Source organism: Piliocolobus tephrosceles, chromosome 5 (assembly GCF_002776525.5).
Source record: "Piliocolobus tephrosceles isolate RC106 chromosome 5, ASM277652v3, whole genome shotgun sequence".
NCBI classification, from domain to species: Eukaryota; Metazoa; Chordata; class Mammalia; order Primates; family Cercopithecidae; genus Piliocolobus; species Piliocolobus tephrosceles.
The window spans coordinates 70,403,401-70,424,309 of NC_045438.1; the positions used below are offsets into that span (position 1 = coordinate 70,403,401).

Here is a 20,909-nt window from a genome sequence, read left to right on the forward strand (position 1 = left end):
AGAGAAAGACATAAAAACATGAAATTATCCCTCCATGTTTTCTTGTCTCAGGCAACGTCAAAGGACTTAACAAAGAAACTTTTCTAAGTTTGTTGACGGTATTATTCTCTGTGTGTGTTTTTGCGCATTTGTGTGTGTTTGTGGTGTGCAGGGAAAGAATACTGAAATGCTTGGAAAGAATATCTTTGAGAGTAGCTACAGAGAAAGACATTTCTCTAAAAACCAGGAGGAAAAAAGGTTTTAAAAATTCTGGGGGAGAGCATCATCATATTTCATATTCATAAATCAAAGAAAATATCAATTTAAAATAATAATTGCTAATATTCTTTAGGTAGCTGTAAAACAGGCACTATGTTAAGAACTTCACAGAAATTGTCACATTTCCCATAAAACTTACATAATCCTACCATTATTCCCTGTTTCAGATAAGGAAAATGAAACCTTGAGAAGTTAGAAAACGTATTCATTTTCATAGAGTTAATCAATCATTGGAACGAGGGTATAAAGTCAAGCTGTGGGAGTCTACACCTAGAGTGTAACCATGACATGCATCTCAAAAACCAACAATGGAATCATGGAAAAGTCATTCATTCATTCATCCATTCATTCATTTGTACAGATGGAAAGGGAAATGTATAGAAACAACTCTAGTGATTGAAATATTACAGTCTTTCAGAATTTAGAGGTTCAGGTGTAGAGTGCAGGCAGAGAGAGTATTTTCTCCAGGAAGGAGACAGTACTTCCTCTAAGACGTAAGGGAGAAACTAAAAATTGTTTGAAAAAGTGAACAACTTTGTTAACAGAAATAAAGTAGTTGATATGGTTTGGCTCTGTGTCCTCACCCAAATCTCACATTGAATTTTAATCCACACATGTTGAAGGTGGGCCCTGGTGGGAGGTGATTGGATCATGGAGGTGGTTTCTGATGGTTTAGAACCAGTCCTCTACTGCTGTCTCCTGATAGAGTTCTCAGGAGACATGGTTGTTTAAAAATGTGTAGCACTTCCCCCTTCCTCCTTTCCCCTCCCCCATGCTCTGCCATGTGAGGAGGGTGCTTGCTTCCCCTCTCCCTTCCTCCAGGATTATAGGTTTCCTGAGGCTTCCATAGCCATGCTTCCTATACAGCCTACAGAACTGTAAGTCAATTGAACCTCTTTTTTTCATAAATTACCCATCTCAGGTAGTTCTTTATAGCGCTGTGAGAATGGACCAATGCAGTGGTAGTTTAAGAAATATAGACTTCATGTAAAAAGTGAACAACATAAAGTAGTAGTTTGTCCCTGTTTGGAGGGTGGACTACACAGCACAATTTATGTATGTGTTACTTCATTCTGTACCTCCTTTCTCTTAGGCACATGAAAAACAAAATTTTATCACATATAAACCATATAAGCGAATATGCTATAAAGTGGTAAATTTTATGTTTTAATTGACAGATAAAATTTTATGTATACACAACATGTTTTGAAGTACATATACATTGTGAAATGACTAGTCTAGCTAATTAACATGTGCTTTACCTCACGCAGTTATCATTTTTATGGTGAAAATACTACATCCACTCTCTTCTTATATAGAATATTAAAAAGTTAATTTCATAGAAGTAGAGAGAAGAGGCCGGGCATGGTGGCTCACACCTGTAATCCCAACACTTTGGGAAGCTGAGGTGGGTGAAGCATGAAGTCAAGAGATCAAGACCATCCTGGCCAACATGGTGAAACCCCATCGCTACTAAAATCCAAAAAAAAAAAAAAAAAAAGCCGGGTGTAATGACACATGCCTGTAGTCCCAGCTACTTGGGAGGCTGAAGCAGCGGAATCACTTGAACCCAGGAGGCAGAGGTTGCAGTGAGCTGAGATCGCACCACTGCACTCCAGCCTGGTGACAGAGTGAGACTCTATCTCAAAAAAAAAGAAGTAGAGCAAAGAATGGTGGTTACTAGAGGATGGGCTGATTATAGGGGTAGCGGGAAAGGTTGTCAAGATGCTGGTCAAAGGAAATAAAATCTCAGTTAGACAGGAGAAATAGGTTCAAGAGATCTATTGTATAAAATGATTATTATAGGTAATAATATATTGCATTCTTGAAAAATGGTAAAATATGTCTAATTCATATACAACAAAAAAGTTAGAAAAACATTCAAATAACACATATTAAAAGAACACAGCTACATTATTCCAAAAATGTTGTAATATAGGAATATATTAATAGGATTGAATAGTCATATATTATTTTTTAAAATTTATTTAGCATCGCTTAAAATATTCTATTCCAAGTATGAAGAGAAAAATAGAAAATACATAATTCTATAATATTTTTAATTATGAAAGATATTAGCCATTTAAAACAAAGGATACAAATAGACACATTCAAACATTTCATAAAAAGTTTAATGTACAAACAGACTGTGTTACATCCATACAATGGAATGTTATTATTCAGTTATAAAAATAAATGAGCTTTCAAGCCATGAAAAAGCATGGAGGAAACTTGTATGCATATTACTAAGTGAAAGACACCAGAGAATTTAGAGGGTCAAGTTCAGAGCCTCTGAAAAGGCTATGCACTTTATGATTTCAATTATATGACATCCAGGAAAAGGCAAAATTATAGAGACAGTAAAAGATCAGTGGTTGCCAAGGATTCAAAAGAATTGAGATAGTGTTGAATATGCAGAGCACAGAATGATTTTAGGGTGGTGAAACTATTCTGTAGGATGCTATAATGGTGGATACATGATATTATGCATTTATCAAAACTCATTGTACAATACAAAGAGATAATTCTAATGTAACTTTGGACTTTAATCATAAATGTATCAATAATAAATCATCAACTGTAACAAATGTACTACACTAATGGAAGTTGTTAATAACAGGGGAAAATATGTATGGAAATGCAAAGGGAGAGGGTCCAGGAAAGTCTGCTTTCTGCACAATTCATCTGTAAACCTAAAATTTCTCTAAAAAATAAATTTTATATTTTTAAATAACAATATGTTGTCTTTACTATATCCTCAGTTAGTAGATACATTGTGTTAAAACAATTTTGCCTGTATTTGCAGCCCTAGATTGGGAAGGTGGAAGGGGAAAGAAAAATGAATCTCATAGTAATAGCTAGCATTAATGTGTCTATTATGAGGCAAAAATGTGCTATACTATTTGGAAGATTTTCACCTCTATTGGTACCCACTACAACCCTACAAAATTTGTAGTGTGATTTCCTTTTTACAAATGAAAAACAAAAACAGAATAGCTAACCTGAAATCTGAGATCTTAAGGAAAGTATGCTCCAAAGATGACTTAATGATGCTCATTTCCCACTATTTTTCTGTACAACCATTCAAATATATCATATCCATTTCTGTTGTTATTTCCCTGCCCAAAATGATATTCTTTTTTCTCTAGTATTTGAATTCTGTAAGACACATCTCTGGTTCTTTTCCTCCTGAATACTTTATCCACCTTAATTTCTCTTCAGTGAATTTGTATATAATTTATAAACTTATAATTTATATAATTATAAACAGAATCATGTAATTTAACAGGCAGCAATATTTTATGTTGTGTTATTTCTGGTTATTTCACATGTAAGTCATAAATATGATATGAGAGATCTGAATGCACATATTATTGTAACTGTATTGTCTCAGTTCCTATGAGAATAAAAACACTTGAAAGCCTGCAGGCATACCCTTCGATCAAAGCATGTAACTCTAAACTGAGGGAATGGTAACATTTCCCTCCCTGGAAATCTAACAAAGACACCTACACAGCAGCCATCTTATTAAATTAATAAGCATTAATTTAATATTCTACCATTCTATGTCAAACTCTTCCAAATTGTCTTATTCATCTTTATGATCATAATGAACCTAACATCCCTAAGGCATTGGATAAAATTTGACACCAAGGAACTGCTTAGTAAATGTCTGCTGAATACAGTTTCAATTTAACTTACTAAAATTTTCAAAGAAAACCACTCAGAGAACTTTTAAATGAAACTTTTTTCTAGTCTTACTATAGAAATAAAATTTATTTGTACAATAATATAATTCCAATTGAACTAACCATCTAGATAGAACAGATTAATTCCTTTTACAGAGTTACATAACTAATAGCAAACTACCAATTATATCTTATAAAGCAATGGTAAAAATTATTGGTCTAATTTCTAGAAACTTAAACCAAAAATTAGATAACAAAGCACATCTTCATGAATGGCACAATGACTCCAAATTTCAGTATGTTGTGAAGCTTTCTTCTTTATGAAGTTTCCGAAGTCAAAGAACATAATGATCTTATTTTTATAATACATGATCTCGTCAGTGAAACATGCACACTTCTAAAGGTTCTTGCAATTTAACTCTGGAAAACCAGTTCTAAACCTTGTTTTCTTTTCCATGATGTGGTTAAATGCTTAATAAAATGGATAAAATAATTAAAGTAGTAAGTTCATATGAATAAATTGGAAACATTTATTCTGACTAAGACACTTAAGCTAGTTCCTTATTCATATTCAATGTAATGTCACATGTAAGTAATACCACATATTCCTAAACTCTCCACAATGCATAATGAGAACAAATAATTTGTCTCTGTGTGCACTTGAAAGAAAACACAGTTCACCTTCTGTACATATGGCACACCACCTCTGCCACTACCAACCTGGTCACATTTCCTGATCTCTTACAATGGCCTCCAACTGGTCCCCTATTTTCATTCTTGCCCAACTAGAATCTCTTTCCCATCCAAACTCCAGAAGGTTCTTTCTAAAACACATACCAGATTACCATTTTCTGCTCAGTATCCTCCAATGACTTCTAGAACATGTTTGCCTACAAAGCACTACAAGATATGGCTTTATCAACGTTAGTTCCATCACTCTTCCTGTCTTTCTCACTGTTGTTTCAACAACTCTGTCTGCCTTGCTAATCTTAAAATGAGTGTACAAATTCCTTTTTCCAGGCCTTACACTTGCTGTTCCCTCTCCCTGGAAAGCTTGTCCCTTATACACACAGATGGCTTAATCTCTCATTTCATTTGTGTGCTTGTTTTGATGTCACTTTTGCAATGGGGTTTCCATAGCATAGTGGCTATTCATTCGCCTGACAATTACTGAAAGGGGTCTTTCTTGAACACTCATTCTATCACTCTTTATCTCCATACAGTACTTTCATTTTCTTCATGAAATGTACCATAAACAGATATTGTCACTTGTCAGTCTTTTTCTATTAGAATGTAAGTTCCTTTTGAGTAAGGAGTTTCACTATTTTGCCCAATTCTGTAACTCCAGTGTCTAGTACAGTGACTGGCACAGAGTAGTCACTAAATAACAATTTTTTGAATGAATAAAACTATCACTATTGCACATGGTAATTCCATACTCAGGACCCCCCTTATGATGATGATGATGATGATGATGATGATGATGATGATGATGATGATTATTTTGCCAAAGAGAATACTCTTGAGGTTTGTATTTTCATTGTTTTTTTTTTTTTTCTCCCAAAGACTTCTTTTAGATTAACTGTTGGGTCATTTTTGTTGTAAAGACCACATTGTAGTAAAGATAGGGATATTTAATAAAAACATCCTTGTACTTCATCCCTGCCATTTCCCCAACAACTTCAGCCCACTGTTTCTGTTGAGTTCTCCATCTCTGGCAGTATGAATGAGAAATGCTGGATTACATGGTTAATACTGGAATCATATAAAAGGATAAAAATGAATTTTTAAAAAATAAGATTTTTTTATGTGCATGATTTTTAAATTTTGCTATGATAAATAATAGTAAATACTAAAATGCTTCATAAATATCTGTTATTAACTGTTTTAGTTATTACCATAAACAAGTTACCACATATGATTTAGTCAGCACTCACTAGGTGTTGTTCAAGAAAAAAACTGATGAGATTAAAGTTACATAAGTTTAAAATATGAAAAAAATAGACTTGTATAAATTGTATATTTTCCATGCTATACAAAACCTAATATGCATTTGCAGTTTACAAAAACACAAACTTATGTTTCAGAAATATGAATTTAGTTCATTTTCACCAAACCAACTAGTTACCACACAGTGACCAACAGAAAGTAAAGTGGGCAATTGAGTTATAAAATTCAGAGATTTCTCTCATACTTGTAGGGTATGGATAGGAAATAATTAAAAAAAAAAAAAAAAAAAACAGTAGATTTAGCTGCTGCTTCAGCACCTGCTTCTTGCTAATGGTGAAGTAAGCCTGATGATAATTTCAAATAATATTGAGTAAATCTACCAAACTTGCCATTAATGACAATGAAAAATAAACTTCTTAACTGAAATCTTCAGAATAACTATGGCTCTAAAATGTTTCTACAGTTTTGGGGGAGGAGATTAATTGTTTTAGTTTAGTTTTGTTTTATTCCCCACCCGAATCTGATTTTGTTGTGTACTCTCAATTGTGTGATTCATAAATATTGATATTCCTCTATACTAAAATTATTACAATATTTCCATGGAATAAATGTTGACATGGTTTGGTTGTGTCCCCACCCAGATCTCTTCTTGAATTGTAGCTCCTAAAATATTCAGGTATTGTGGGAAGGACCCAGTGGGAGATAATTGAATCATGGGGGTGGTTCCCCCATACTGTCCTCACAGTAGTAAGTCTCATGAGATCTGATGATTTTATAAGGGGTTTTCCCTTTTGCGTGGCTCTCATTCTCTCTTGCCTGCCACCATGTAAGACGTGACTTTTGCTTCCCCCATGACAGTAAGGCCTCCCCAGCCACATCAAACTGAATCCATTAAACTTCTTTTCTTTTATAACACCTAGTCTCAGGCAGTCTTTATCAGCAGCCTCAAAATCCTGGGCTCACGGGATCCTCCTCCCACCTCTATCTCTTGAGAAGCTCAGACTACAGCCATGCACCACCACACCTGGCCAATTTTTCTATTTTTATTTTATTTATTTCTTTTAGAGATGTGTTCTGGTAATGTTGCCCAGGCTGACTGGAATTTATAATTAATGTACCTGACAAGTTACTTTTGTTTCCTAGAAAAATATCTGTGTGCAGAAATTTTCTGTTTTCTTCACAGTGATAATTCCTAAAAGACTAAACTTTTATTTAAAAATAATCTGAGATCTTGCATGTCAATATTCCAAATATGTATTATTTCTATTATTATAATAGATATTACTATGTCTCTTATTTTATTGTTCATGATCATAGCACTGCATTAAACAATGTTTCTAATATTTCCTGTTTCTGATTTAGATATTACTGGTTTCTTGATTCTGAAATAATTAGCATCTTTTGAAATCATAATTTAAGTGAAAAAAGTTATTCATACAATTACCTATATATAAAATATTGTGTAACATTCTATAATTACTATATTTAAACATATGTAAAACCAAAACAAGGCTATTACTTAAAACATAATGTCACTATATATTTATCAAACAAGTACTTGGAAAGAAAAAAATAAGTGGTTTCTTTGAAATAAACATATGCAAACTTTCAAAATAGAAAATTAGAAATAACTCAAAATGTTACTAAAAATCTCAGGTTACTTCTTAAACCTCTAAAACGTTCACATAATTTCTTGTTAATGAATTTAAGATACTATTTCACCTATATATTTTTTGCTAAACCCTTTTAAATTTCCCAATTCAAATGCAATAGGACCACAATCAGTGGACCAAGAAACAACTACTAGCACTAAAATAGATGACTGTGAGCTACACGGAACCTACTTAATGGAATCTTGAACTTACAAATCGGCTCTAGTAAACCTTTCTTTAGTGTGTAATGGATTAAGCACATTGAATTCCCAGGGTCTACTTCAAACGATAGGTAAATGACAATGGTTATAGATAATCAATGCTATAAAATTTTCTATTATGATCATATTACTTTAAAACTGCACATTAGCTTTTATTTATTTAAAGTACATTTTACAATAACAAACATTCATTGACAAAAGATTACTGAAATTCAACTATGCACCAGGCCTGGAGCCACATATAGAATCCAAAGGTTTTGATAACTGTCTCATTTCCCAGGTGCTCATAGCAGCATAGGAAAGATTAACATGGAAACTAATAATCAGAAATGTCAATTAAGTACTTTGGTTGAAGTATGTATAAAAACAGTTGTGCTACAACTTTATTGACTTGCTCAATTATTGCTCTAATTAGTTAATAGAAACATAAATGTATTAGTAAAATTTATATTAATTCTGCAAATCCTGGAGTTGAAATGGGGCCCATGCACAAAGTGAGCATTAATGAAAGTGCAATGGACTCAAGAGGGAAAAGTGACAAGTATTGTGACCCATCTCACAGGTCCTGTTAACCTACTGTTAATTTCTGAATTTTTTTTTTTTTAAACTGTGATGATAAGTTTATAAACTAAAACAGGCTTTAGAGTGGTTCATTCTTCAACAGGAATAAGAAGAGTTGAAGAGAGGTTAACACTTGGCAAGCCATGTAAGTCAACTAGAAGGCACTTGTGGCTCCTCCCTCCTGTTCTCTTTTCCAGCTAAAATAGAAACAAACACTAGAGAGCTTTCCAGTGTAGTCTTATTAGTAGTACCTGAAAGCATATATTAAACTGAACTAAGTACTATAGCAAATAAATTGTAACAGGATTTTTAGTATCTCTTCCAAGTAAAAAACCAGGTAACTTTTTACTACATGGAATCTACCTTGCCCAGAACTTGCTTCTTAAATTCATTCATACCATGTGTTGACTTACTAAGCAAACCTATCTTTGAATGGGTCAAATATTACACACCAAAAGAAGTAACTCCATGAGGCCAGGCACGGTGGCTCATGCCTGTAATACCAGCACTTTGGGAGGTCGAGGTGGGTGAGACCATCCTGGCTAACACAGTGAAACCCCCATCTCTACTAAAAACACAAAAAATCAGACAGGCGTGGTGGTGGCGCCTGTAGTCCCAGCTACTCGGGAGGCTGAGGCAGGAGAATGATGTGAACCCGGGAGGCGGAGCTTGCAGTGAGCCGAGATCATGCCACTGCACTCCAGCCTGGGCGACAGAGTGAGACTCCGTCTCAAAAAAAAAAGAAAAAAGAAAAAAAAAGAAGTAACTCCATGTGGTAAAATATATATATATGCTAGTCATTATTAGTGTTACATGTGGATATCTTTACAATTAATTATATACCAAAAAATATTCTATAACATGTTTTATCAGGTTCTCATGACCAATAAGATTCCCTGAATCTGCACCTTTAAGTTGTGTTAAGGTTTAAACTAACTATGTTATCAATATTTGTTAGACTTTTTGAGGTATGAGGAAACTTAAAATCGTGCCTTCTAACAAATATTGAATAACATAGTTATGACTAAACCTTTTCAAAACTCACTGTAACCTTGACCACCTGGGCTCAAAGGATCCCAATGCCTCAGACTCGTGAGTAGCCAGGGCATGCACCACCATGACTGCCCTGCCTGGCTTTGTTTTGTTTTTGAGATGGAGTCTTATCATGTTGCTCCGGCTGGTCTGGAACTCTGTCCTCAAGTGATTTTCCCACTTCAGCTTCCCAAAGTGCTGGCATTAAAGGTGCAAGCCACTGTGCCTGGGTCTTCCCTTCCCTTTTTTATTCTTCCTTCCTTTCTTTCTTTTAACTACAGATAATTTTTTAACTAAAAAATATATAAAATTAAATATCTAATAGCAGATGTAGAAGGATCTAAGAAAAAGATCAGAAACGAAGTACTTTTTCTATTAAATAAAAGTGGACCACTTACTATTCCAGCCTGCCAGAGTATTAATATATCCATATTACTTAACTCCAGTATGTCACACCTGGAATTTTTGAAAAATAAAGCTCATAAACAATTTGATATACAAAAGTGTTTTTCCAAGACCATCTGTAATCTGGAACTATGCCCCAAAAAGGAATGGCTAAATCAAACAGAATACAACAAGAAAAAATTACCATTCACTGTTAAGCAGCAATTTATAATGTTTCCAGTGAAATGTAGTGGACACTGATAATGATGATAAATACTAAAACATGCAATAATAAATACTAATTCAACTAAATAAAAACATAGTAAGATGGGAAACCTGTAGATTAAATAATTCTTGAAATATATCAACCAATCATAAATGAAAGAGTGTTTAGATTCCAATTTAAACAAGTAAATTATAATAAATTAAGAATTAACTATTATAAGACAATCAGAAAAAGGTACATAAATACTATCTCTTGAAACTTGATGTCATTAGGAATTTAAATTTTAAAAATTCTGATAATGATCATATGTGTATGTGTATGTTTTTAAGTCCCTTTCTTTTTCGTCCCATAACATGGTCTTGGATTTGCTTCAAAATAGTGCAAGTAAGGAGGAAATTGGTGGAAGAAAAGATGAAATGAGATTGCCAATGGTTTTATTATGCTGGAAGCTTGGTGATAGGTGCATGGAACTTCACTTTACTTTTCTATTTGCACAGGTTTGAAAATTTCTACAGTGTGTTTGAAAAGTGTAGAATTAATAATGGAAAGACATCAAGCAATGCTAATAGTATTTATCTATGGTTACTAGAATTGTGGTTGTTCTGTCGTATATTTCTATATTGCACACTTTTAACAATGAAAATATATTCTCTATTTCAATAAAAACATAATACATGCCTTTTAAATTCATATATTCTATCTTGAAAAACTTCATTAATCAAATGAAGTACAATTTTAAACAATAAAGGCCACAAAATTTTTTATGGTTATTAAATTTAAGATTTTAAAGATTGAGACGCATATATAAAAAGTTTTATTTGGCCTAAGTTTGTAGAGTAGGTTCAGTACAAATACAACTCTTTTCTGAAAATAAACTACTAATACATGAAATGAGTAAAAGGTTAAGTGAATGTTTTACTTTATTTTTAGTTGCTGAAATGCAGACAATATGTCGCATATTTTTAGGACAAAGAAAACGAAGCTCCCTTTTTATAAATATATTTTAATTGGAACAATTCAAATGGAATCTCTGATATCAAATATAAAGTAATGTGTTACAGGAAAGTGCTACTATGTTTGAATGCTACCAATTCTTATTATTCTCATATGTTCATGCAGTTTTTCCAGGAATAAGATGAAGTCATAATCAATCAGATTACTGTTCTGTTTAGATGTAAAAATAAGAGTTGGAACAAAGACAAAATTATAAAAATGTTAAATATCCCTAATTTCAGAAGGTAATTATCATCCCTTCACTAGTTAAAAGAGTTCATAGAAAAATATCTCATAGTAAAATACAATAAGTTTCTATTTTCTCAACTGTGAAATAATATGACAGAATCTATCAATCAGTATCTACTGGTAGACTTGGCAGAGTAGGAATGTCAAGATATTTACACATGATCCCTCCCAGAGCTTACACATGATTCTTTGAAGCAAGAAATACCCAGAGAAACTGTAAGAACACAATAAACTATATAAGCAAGAGATAAGTGGAGCAGTTAGGAGAAGATTTATGGAATATTTGAGATAAATTATGAGTGAGAAAGAGCAATATAGCAGTTAATAAACACAGATTCTGAACTCATTAGTGGCCCAAACTGTCCAATTAGCAGCCACAATTTGTTTCTATATTTGGTTACCCCAAAGAAGGGTATATTTAATCTGCCAGTCTGATGAGCAAACCAAATATTCAGGTCACTGGAAACAACTCAAGGGTCATAGCTAGACTTATAAGAATGGCCTTGAGTTCTGCCTACTAACCAAAATGATCACAGTCAGTTTTAGTTTTGTATAGTTGGCTCTGACACTAGATAGTCACAGTAGTCTAAGGGACACCATGATGTTTCAACTTGTTGGTTAACCAAACCCAGGTACTTAAAATAAGCCATATGAATCTAGGGCCCTATTGAATCAGCAGTTTTATTTTTAAGCTATGGGTTGGTAGATAAAATTTCCTCCAAAGGAATAGCTACCAAATTTCATGTAAAGCCAAAATGTCACTGCTGCCTCTCTGGCTGAGTTTTTCAGTTTCACTATTTGAAATAGTGAGACCTCACTTTCCATTTGAAAGTGAACTTTTGTAGTCCAAGTTTACCCACTCCGAAGTAGGAGTATCAGGCCATAAAGGCACACAATTTCTGGAGTTCTGGGGCTTATTTTTATGCTAACACAGCTTCTTCTAGTTGCCCAACTCACGGGTTTGATGGGATTAAAAAAATGTAATGAGATCAATCAAATTTATAAGCAAGTAGAAATGATTTGAATTTTCAGATTATTGATCTAATTGTTGCTGTCCTTTAGGTTATGATCATGACTATGATGTGACTTTAGGACTAGGTGGCTGAGAGGTTGAAGAACCCAAGAAGCATAGAGTCCAGGGTAATGGACGAGTGTTCTGTAAGGACACTGAATTCAAATAAAATTATGAAATTGGTTCTCTTAAAGTGAAAGGCTATGAGTCCATTGCCAGAATAAGGAGTGCATATGTAATTGTGATCAGAAAGTGAGTAGGTGATAATATAAGAATGAAAGGAATGGTATATCCAGAGAAATGAGCCTCTAAGAAGAATGTATTTTTTCTGGGTTCTAGAGAAAGCATGAATTAAAACAGCAATGGGAAATAGGTTAAGCATTAGGGCTATTTAACTACATTCTACTTTGTCTTTCTTTGTGTACATGGAATATTGTACTCCTTTTTTTACCTTTAAGTTGAGCACATTAATATGATTTACCTTGGTCAAGGAATGTAAGCAGAAATTGTGTGCTTTCACTTCTGCAAAGAAACTTTTGAGAGATGGTATGCAGTTCACCATGTTCTCTCATTTCACTTTCCAGAAGTAAAAGCACACCACGTGGTAGTGGCTCCATCAGCCTGAGTCCTTGAGTGAGAAAATACGAAACAGAGCCTTCAGCTGACCTATGCTTTATAAGTAGTGTTAATGAGAAACAATCTCTGTAGGTATAAATTAAGATTTTTGAGTTTATAACAGTAAATAATCTAGTACATACTGCTTGATCCAGGTAGTCAAAAGAATCTGAACCACACTCTTAAAATAAGTGGAGTGTGAGAGACAGAGCAGCCAGCATGGGCGGAGCCACAGAATGAACAGTTTGAATAGAAGAGAATTGAACCAAGATAGCAAATAATGAAGAAAGATTAGGAATGAAGGGAGATTACTCATAATGGAGGACGGTGAGAATTCAGAGAAGAAAACTAACGACTTGTAAGAGAAAGAGTGATAAGTCAGAGCAAAGTCAACAGATCCCAATGTATTTTGTAAATAAAAATACAGAGAGAGTTAAATAGACCAGAGAGTCTCAAAATTGTTTAAAATATCTAACAGTAATAAATTTGTGAGGTATATTGTGTTTAGATTAACACAGAATCATTTTAATGTTTAAAACAAAACCCTACTGGGGATACAAACAGCAATTTCTCTTGGCCTCCCATGTAATTGTCAGACATACTGATATTTTATGAGGGGGATCAGGTACCAACCTTCTATTCTTCCTTCACTCTAATTTTATATGTAATAGACTAAATAGAAAAAAATATTGACATTTTGAAGGCTCCATCTCCAGATTCCAGTGAGAATGCAAACTTTTACTTATTTGTTTACTCCATTGATAATTTCCAAGGGAAATTGGGTAAGTGGTTGAGGAAGTGAGATGCCTGAGTTTATGTTTTCATTTATTTCAGAAATTTCGCGATTATTTCCATCAAGGAAAAAAATACAAACGACAGCTAACATTTATTTAGTGCTTATAATATAATATATCTGGCACTATTCTAAGCACTTCATACATTTTAGGTCATTTAATCGTTACTATGAAGTGTGTGCTTTCATCAATGCCCTTTTTTAAGTGAGAGAAGTGAGGCTCAGAGAATGTAACCAAGTTGCCCAAGATCACACTACAAATAAAGACTGGGGGGAGATTTGAAAACCTGGCTGACTTCCAAGTCATTCCACAGTTAACAGTTACAAAGCCTTTTTAAAACCACAATACATTTGATGGACTGATTATCTCTCCACATGGAATGAAAATGTATTAAGGAATAATGAATTGAAAAACAGAGTTCAACAAAAAAAAGCAAATAAACATGTATCAAGTCCTTGCTAAGTTATCAAAGTTAATATTGACATTTAAACATGAGTTGTTGTCCTTGACAAAATACTGAATCTTAGTCTATTCAAATACTTATTTTGTACTCGGACGTTTTTATTCTTTTAAAACTATTTTTAACACACATGTACACACATATATGCCATCTTTGTATAGTTATCTGTTGATATCCAGGGAAAACTGGTTTCAATGCCCCTGTTGGATACCAAAATTCATCAGTGCTCAAATCCTTTATATGAAGTATATAGTATTTGCATATAATTTATGCACATCTTCCTGTATAGTTTAAATCATCTCTAGATTGCTTATAACAATGAAGTTAATGTGAATGCTATGTAAATAGGTGTTATACTGCATTGTTTAGGGAATGAAAAGCAAAAAATAGTCTGTACATGTTCAGTACAGACACAGCTATCCTTTCCTAGCCCCAATATTTTCAGTTCCCAGTTGGTTGAATCTGGAACCCAAGGATAAAGAAGGTCAATTGGCCAACTGTATGTATTCATAAACATCTATATGCATATATACACATATACATATATACTCTGCATATGTATAAGTATAAAAACATAAACATATATGTGTATGTGTGTGTGTTTAGTTGTAACATTGAATCAGTTACTTTAGGAAAACTATGAAAATCGTTTGTTTCTTAAGTGGCTCATGATTTGTATAGAGAGAATACAAAAGCATGTCAGATTGCTAGTATTATTATTTGTATGCATATTACATACTCTTTTTTAATTAACAAATTCAACTTCAACTGTTATGACAAACCATAACATAAAAAGTTTATATATAAAGATGTATGGGAATTAGTCCATTTATAATAACATACCTAGAAGTAACATATTGTTGACTTAGTGTAGTGAAATAACCTAAAAATACTGCACACAAGATTCATCATAAATCAAAAAGTTCTTTCCACAATGACTGATTGATTTGAGAACAGAAGGATGCTGGGTGTTTTGTTACTAAGGCTATTTCTAGCAGGCATCCAGGAATTACAACTGCACAACCTTACAAACAGCATAGAAATTGACTGTTTTAACAAAGGGTCTCACCACGGTAATGAGTAGTGCACATTAAATCTCACTGTGCATTGATATGCTCTCTTTGAACTTTGCCAAGCTTTCAACAATGGTGACAGGCCTCTGGCACTTTCAGAATAAGTGGACCCTGAATGGTGCTGCAGGGATGAGGTTTGTGTGTGTGTGTGTGTATGTGTGTGTCTGTTTGCTTTTGTTTTCTAATGAAACCATATTTTAATCATTTAGACTTGTTTTCATTTCTAATTAGATCTGGGTTCTTAAGAAAACTTGTGAAATATCAGAAAGGAGTCTATCACAATTATCATCTATAAAAAAGGATCTAGATTATTTTCTAGATTAATCATTAAGGTTGCATATTTAGGTCCCAAGGTAAGAAAAGCTTCTGCAAACATTTTAAAGACATTATGAGGAGGAAAAATGTACAGGATAGGTCATATGAAATGCCTAATACATCATTTTCGCCTACAAAAATGACAATTTCGTGTTTCAAACTAAGTTTACTATTTACATAATTAACAAACTCACCTAAACACATTTTCTTCTTAAATTTTTTCTTCCTAAATACAGACTTCAGATTCTATGTGTAACTCAAATTAAGTTTTCATTTGTAATGTTGATCCCAAGGTAAGAGATCTTTACACAAACACACACACACACACACACACACACACACACAAATATATGTAATTCTAGAAGGAAACAGGACTCCACAGAAGACTATGATATAATAAATAAATAATAAATGGTAAGTAAGGCAAACAAATGTGTTAAGTATGTTCAATCTAAACATGAAAGAATCAGATTAGAACTAATATAATAGCAGATGTCAGCAGAATGGTTGATCAGTTTAAGCTTTCTAAGGTCCTTGTATTCTTTGGAAAAAGGCTAAAATATTGGTTATCAATATCTTGTTAACTTTTCTGGTTAAAATTTCCATAAAAACCCCTAAATAATAAAGAGAAATGAAGCTTATAACTTCCAATTAATGAAGAAAAAAACAATGAATCAAAAGCAAACTCATTCAATGCAAAAGAAGAGAAAAACAAGAAGAAAGCAAATTTAGAAAACAGAATAAAATTTTCATCAGAAATAAATAATTAATGTGTTACTGCTTTCTTAATTTAAGAAAAGTAGGTATTTTTGTAAAAAAAAAAAACAAAAAACAAAAAAAAATAGCCTATTCAATTGCACTGTAACATCTTTGAGATATTTCTATTTTGGCTGAGCAGATATATGATGGTCTACCTAGCAAAATGAAAGAAAAAATAGTATGCGCAGTTTTTATCTCTAAGAAAGTATGCTCTAAATCTAAATGACTAGCAGTAGTACTTAAAAAGAAATACCCACCAAAATACAGTACAAGAGATCTGTTACCCAGGTTTTGTCCTTGTTTTCTTGTCCTCTGATTTGTAAATTGACTTCTAATTGCACCTCTCAACAAGGATTAAGAGGAATGGGAAGCCCTCATCCTTGTTATGCTCAGATTAAAAATTAATGTCCAAATTAAAAATCACTTGTGTTTAACTACTTCAATACCTCCTAAATAAATGCATAATAAGCATTGGGGACCTTTATAACCAAGGATTGGAAATAGAATCAAGAATTCTTCACAATGGTATCACTATCATTTGCAGCTCTGCTAAGCAGTGAACTCTGCTTTAAATATGTTCAATGTTTTCATCAGTTCATAAAGCTCGGCTCACAAAGCAGCTTATCAACCTATATTTTAAAATGCTGACTTTCAAAGGATTTAAATGCTCATTGAAAACAGACATAAAAATACCTAATCTATTTAATATTTTGTAGAAAATATATAATGTATGTGAGGAATTATGGAGTAAGTAAATGATAATAGGAAATAAGATGAAGAAGATGAGATACAAGTACATGCTCTTCGGAGGGGATGGGAAGTGGGAATTATTGATGAGCGCTCATTTGAACCTACAAAGATGTGAAAGAATAAAAGTGATGGTATTATGGTTTGACTGTGTCCCCACCCAAATCTCATCTTGAATTGTGGTCCCTATAATTCCCATGTGTGGTGAGTAGGACCCGGTGGGAGGTAATTTAATCACTGGGGTGGTTACCCTCATGCTATTCTCATGATAGTGAGTGAGTGAGCTGATGGTTTTATAAGGGGCTTTTCCCCGCCTTGCTCAGCATTTTTCCTTGCTGCTGCCATGTGAAGAATGACATGTTTGCTTCCCTCCACCAGGATTGTAAGTTTCCTGAAGCCTCCTCAGCCATGTGGAACTGTGAGTCAATTAAACTTCTTTTCTTTATAAATCACCAGGTCTCAGGCAGTTCTTTATAGCACTATGAGAATGGACTAATACAGTAAATGGTTACTGGGTAAATGTTTGTAACATTTCAAGCTCAAACCATGAATAAGAAATTTGGTAGACATTAATTTTATATACTTGGGTGATTGCAATGTGAAGTATACAATTATTATGAAAACCACAATTCTCACACCAGTCAGAACAGTTATTGTTAAAAAGTCAAAAAAAAAAAAAATTACAGATATTGGCAAGGCTGTGAAGAAAAAGGAACACTTATACACTGTTGGTGGGAATGTCAGTTAGTCCAGCTGCTATGGAGAGCATTTTAGAGATTTCTCAAAGAAATGAGTTGAGCTATCATTTGACTCACCAAATCCTTTGAATTTATGCCCAAAGGAAAATAAATTGTTCCACCAAAAAGATACATTCACCTGTATGCTCATCGCAGAGCTATTCACAATAGCAAAAACAAGGAATCAACCCAGGTGCTCATCAACTGTGGACTGGGTAAAGAAAATGTGGTACATATACACCATGGAATACTACGTAGCCATAAAAAATGACAAAATCATGTCTTTTGCGGCGACAAGTGCACAGACAGAGGCCATTATTCTAAGTGAACTAACAGCAAAAAAAGAAAACCAAATATTAGACATTCTCACTTATAAGTGGGAGCTAAACATTGGGTACACATGGAAATAAAGATGAGAATAATAGATGCTTGGGACTACTAGAGTTGGGGGAAAAGGGGCAAATGTTGAAAAATTACCTAATGTGTGTGATACTCACTGTCTGGGTTATGGGATCATCCACACTCCAAACCTAAGCATCACACAACATAGTGATCTAACAAAGCTGCATATGCAACCCTGAATTTAAAATAAAAGTTAGAAAAAGAAGACACTGCATGAAATACTTTTATAAATAAATAAATAGGATGAATGATCGTGAAAGCATCAAAATGGATATGAAATTTTCAACTAGAGTTTGGATTATGATTACTGCCCTGCAGTTTCAAAGAGTAAATACATGTAATACATTCTAGAAATAATCCATCCAAAAAGATTTTTTAAGATGTTTAAAAGATAAAGCATGTGTTGCCCAGGATTACTCATTCTTAACATGCTGATGCTAAAATCTTTACTTTTACATTGATGATGCTTTTATTACAGTGTATACTGTATCTCCATCCTGCTCCTGCCCCACAGAAATGCTATTTTTTGATAGTGTGTATAGGTAATCAAATCTCATTTGAAGTACGCCAATGTAATCGGTAAAAATTCTGATTTTTGTGTATGTTTATTTTGCAGGATTTAAAGACGAAACTTCTTTGTCCAAGTGCCTTTACCCTGTTTTTCAGAACACATGCTCTCAAAATATCTCATGTCATACATTGTCCAATATATCTGACAGTATCTGCTTAAGAAATACTTGAAAATGACTTTTTTATGTGTCTACATTTGAAATATTGTGTTTCAGATTGCCTTTATCTATTATTCGATAGCTATGATGTATTTCTCTACTTCAAAATTCTGTTAATAAGTTTATCAACTTTACCCATTTTTTTTTTTTTCTGAAGGAAAGTGTGATAATATTATAGCTCCGGTTTCAAGTAATCACACGTACAATGTCAAGTTAATTGCATTCCTGTGGAAAGAAAAAATGGCTAGGTGGATAATTTATATCTACCCATTTATTTGATAGACATTTATTGACCATCTTGACTATGTGTAAAGCCTTGTGGCAAGTGCTATGAAAGATACCAAGAAAATCAAATCATTCCTGCCTCAAACAAGACATTGACACCTACATAGAGGAGACAAAACATGCACATCAATAGAATATAATGCTTGGGCAAATCCATTTGTGGCATATTCCTGATTACAAGTAGTTTTATACATGGAATTGGACAAACTGGCCTGGATGGAAAAACAGGATTCATGCATTTAACAAACACTCATTTTCTACTATGTATTAAGCATAATGCTAAATCCTAGAGATATAGTTACTGCCCTCCCACAGCTTATATTCTAACTAGAAAAGGACCTTAATGATGTATGTATTGAAATGCACAAAGTAAAATTAGAATATTTTAAATCTAAATTTTGGTAAAAGCAAATTAATCTACAGTCAACAGAGAGTTTAGTAGATTACAAGATATCAAAATCATTCATTTTCATGGAAGTGAAAATACAAGGACATAAAGGATAGTTTAATGCTGTTTAATATTAAACTAAATATTGTCACATAAATTCATAATTGAATTTGTACTTGAATAAGTCCTGTATCTACTGGACTAGCCCAAATTGGGCCTGCTTAGTTGGTAACAAACTGTTGAGTTATCTTTTAGATATAATAAAAACAAAAACTGCAAGTCATGTAGCCTAGGCATGCACAATAGAAAAAGCTTTGATCTCTAACAACACCCAAAACCAATCAATCTTCCCCTCTATACCAGTAAGACTGTGACATGACTGGAACCTGAATACTGAAACTCTTTCAGAAGCAAGGGGTACCTAAATTGAGGAGACAGATTTGAATTCACTCCTGTCTCCTTGCTGACTACTTGCCTATTTGAAAAAAGACAAATAAAGGCCTTTCTTTCCTCAAAAGCCAGTGTTTTTGTGCACATTGGACAGTGAGACTATTTGCTCTATAAAGGTCCCACAGACATTACTTCTGATTTTCAATGATCAAAATTGGATAATGTTTAAAAAATACAAAAGACTTGATCAGATGAATATTATAATAAAATATGTAAAAAATAAACTCCAGTTCAGTGGCCATATCTTTTGCAAACTGAATTTCCTAGAAGAGCCACAAAACCTTAAAATGCAATTAGAAGTGGTCAGGAAATTATATGGATGAAGGCACATGATTTTGGCACAAAACAACAGTGGTTAATGTTAGTGTAATTACATATTAGCATACCAATACATTTTCAATAAATTCTTCTTAATTGAGAAAACTAGATCCATTTTCTCCTTAGGAGAAAAAAAATGTAGAAACTTTCTTTATCTTAATTCTCCCTCCACAAATTGTCTGAATCTTATCAATTCATTTTAAATTGAATTGGCTTTCAAAATATTTAAATAAACCTGACCAAGTACACCGTTTTGGTCATGTGTGGTGTTACATAAGATAACATCCCTCAGGTAGAATACATGCTGCAATTAAATGAACTGCAGCACTAAAAATAGTGTATTTGAAAAAGCGTCTGTCATTTTTTTTTCATAATTCAAGCTTAAAGACTTCCCTGACCCTTTCCCTTCCAGACAAAATTAGATATACCCCCAAATATTTTCAGAATATCTCTATTGTTGTTCTATCTAAAGTATATAAAATATTTTCAGAATATCTCTATTGTTGTTCTATCTAAAGTATATAAAATGTATTTAATGATCATCTCACCTAGGATTTATATGTTTCTCAGTACCTAAAACTGTGAGTGGCACAAAAATGCTAAATGAACAA

The 20,909-nt window shown here is 33.2% G+C and overlaps 1 protein-coding gene across 3 annotated transcripts in view; it reads right to left on the reverse strand.

The window, feature by feature from the left end:
• GRIK2 (glutamate ionotropic receptor kainate type subunit 2) overlaps positions 1–20,909 on the reverse strand; it is a 694,446-nt gene that overhangs the window by 190,154 nt on the left and 483,383 nt on the right. The window lies entirely within an intron of this gene.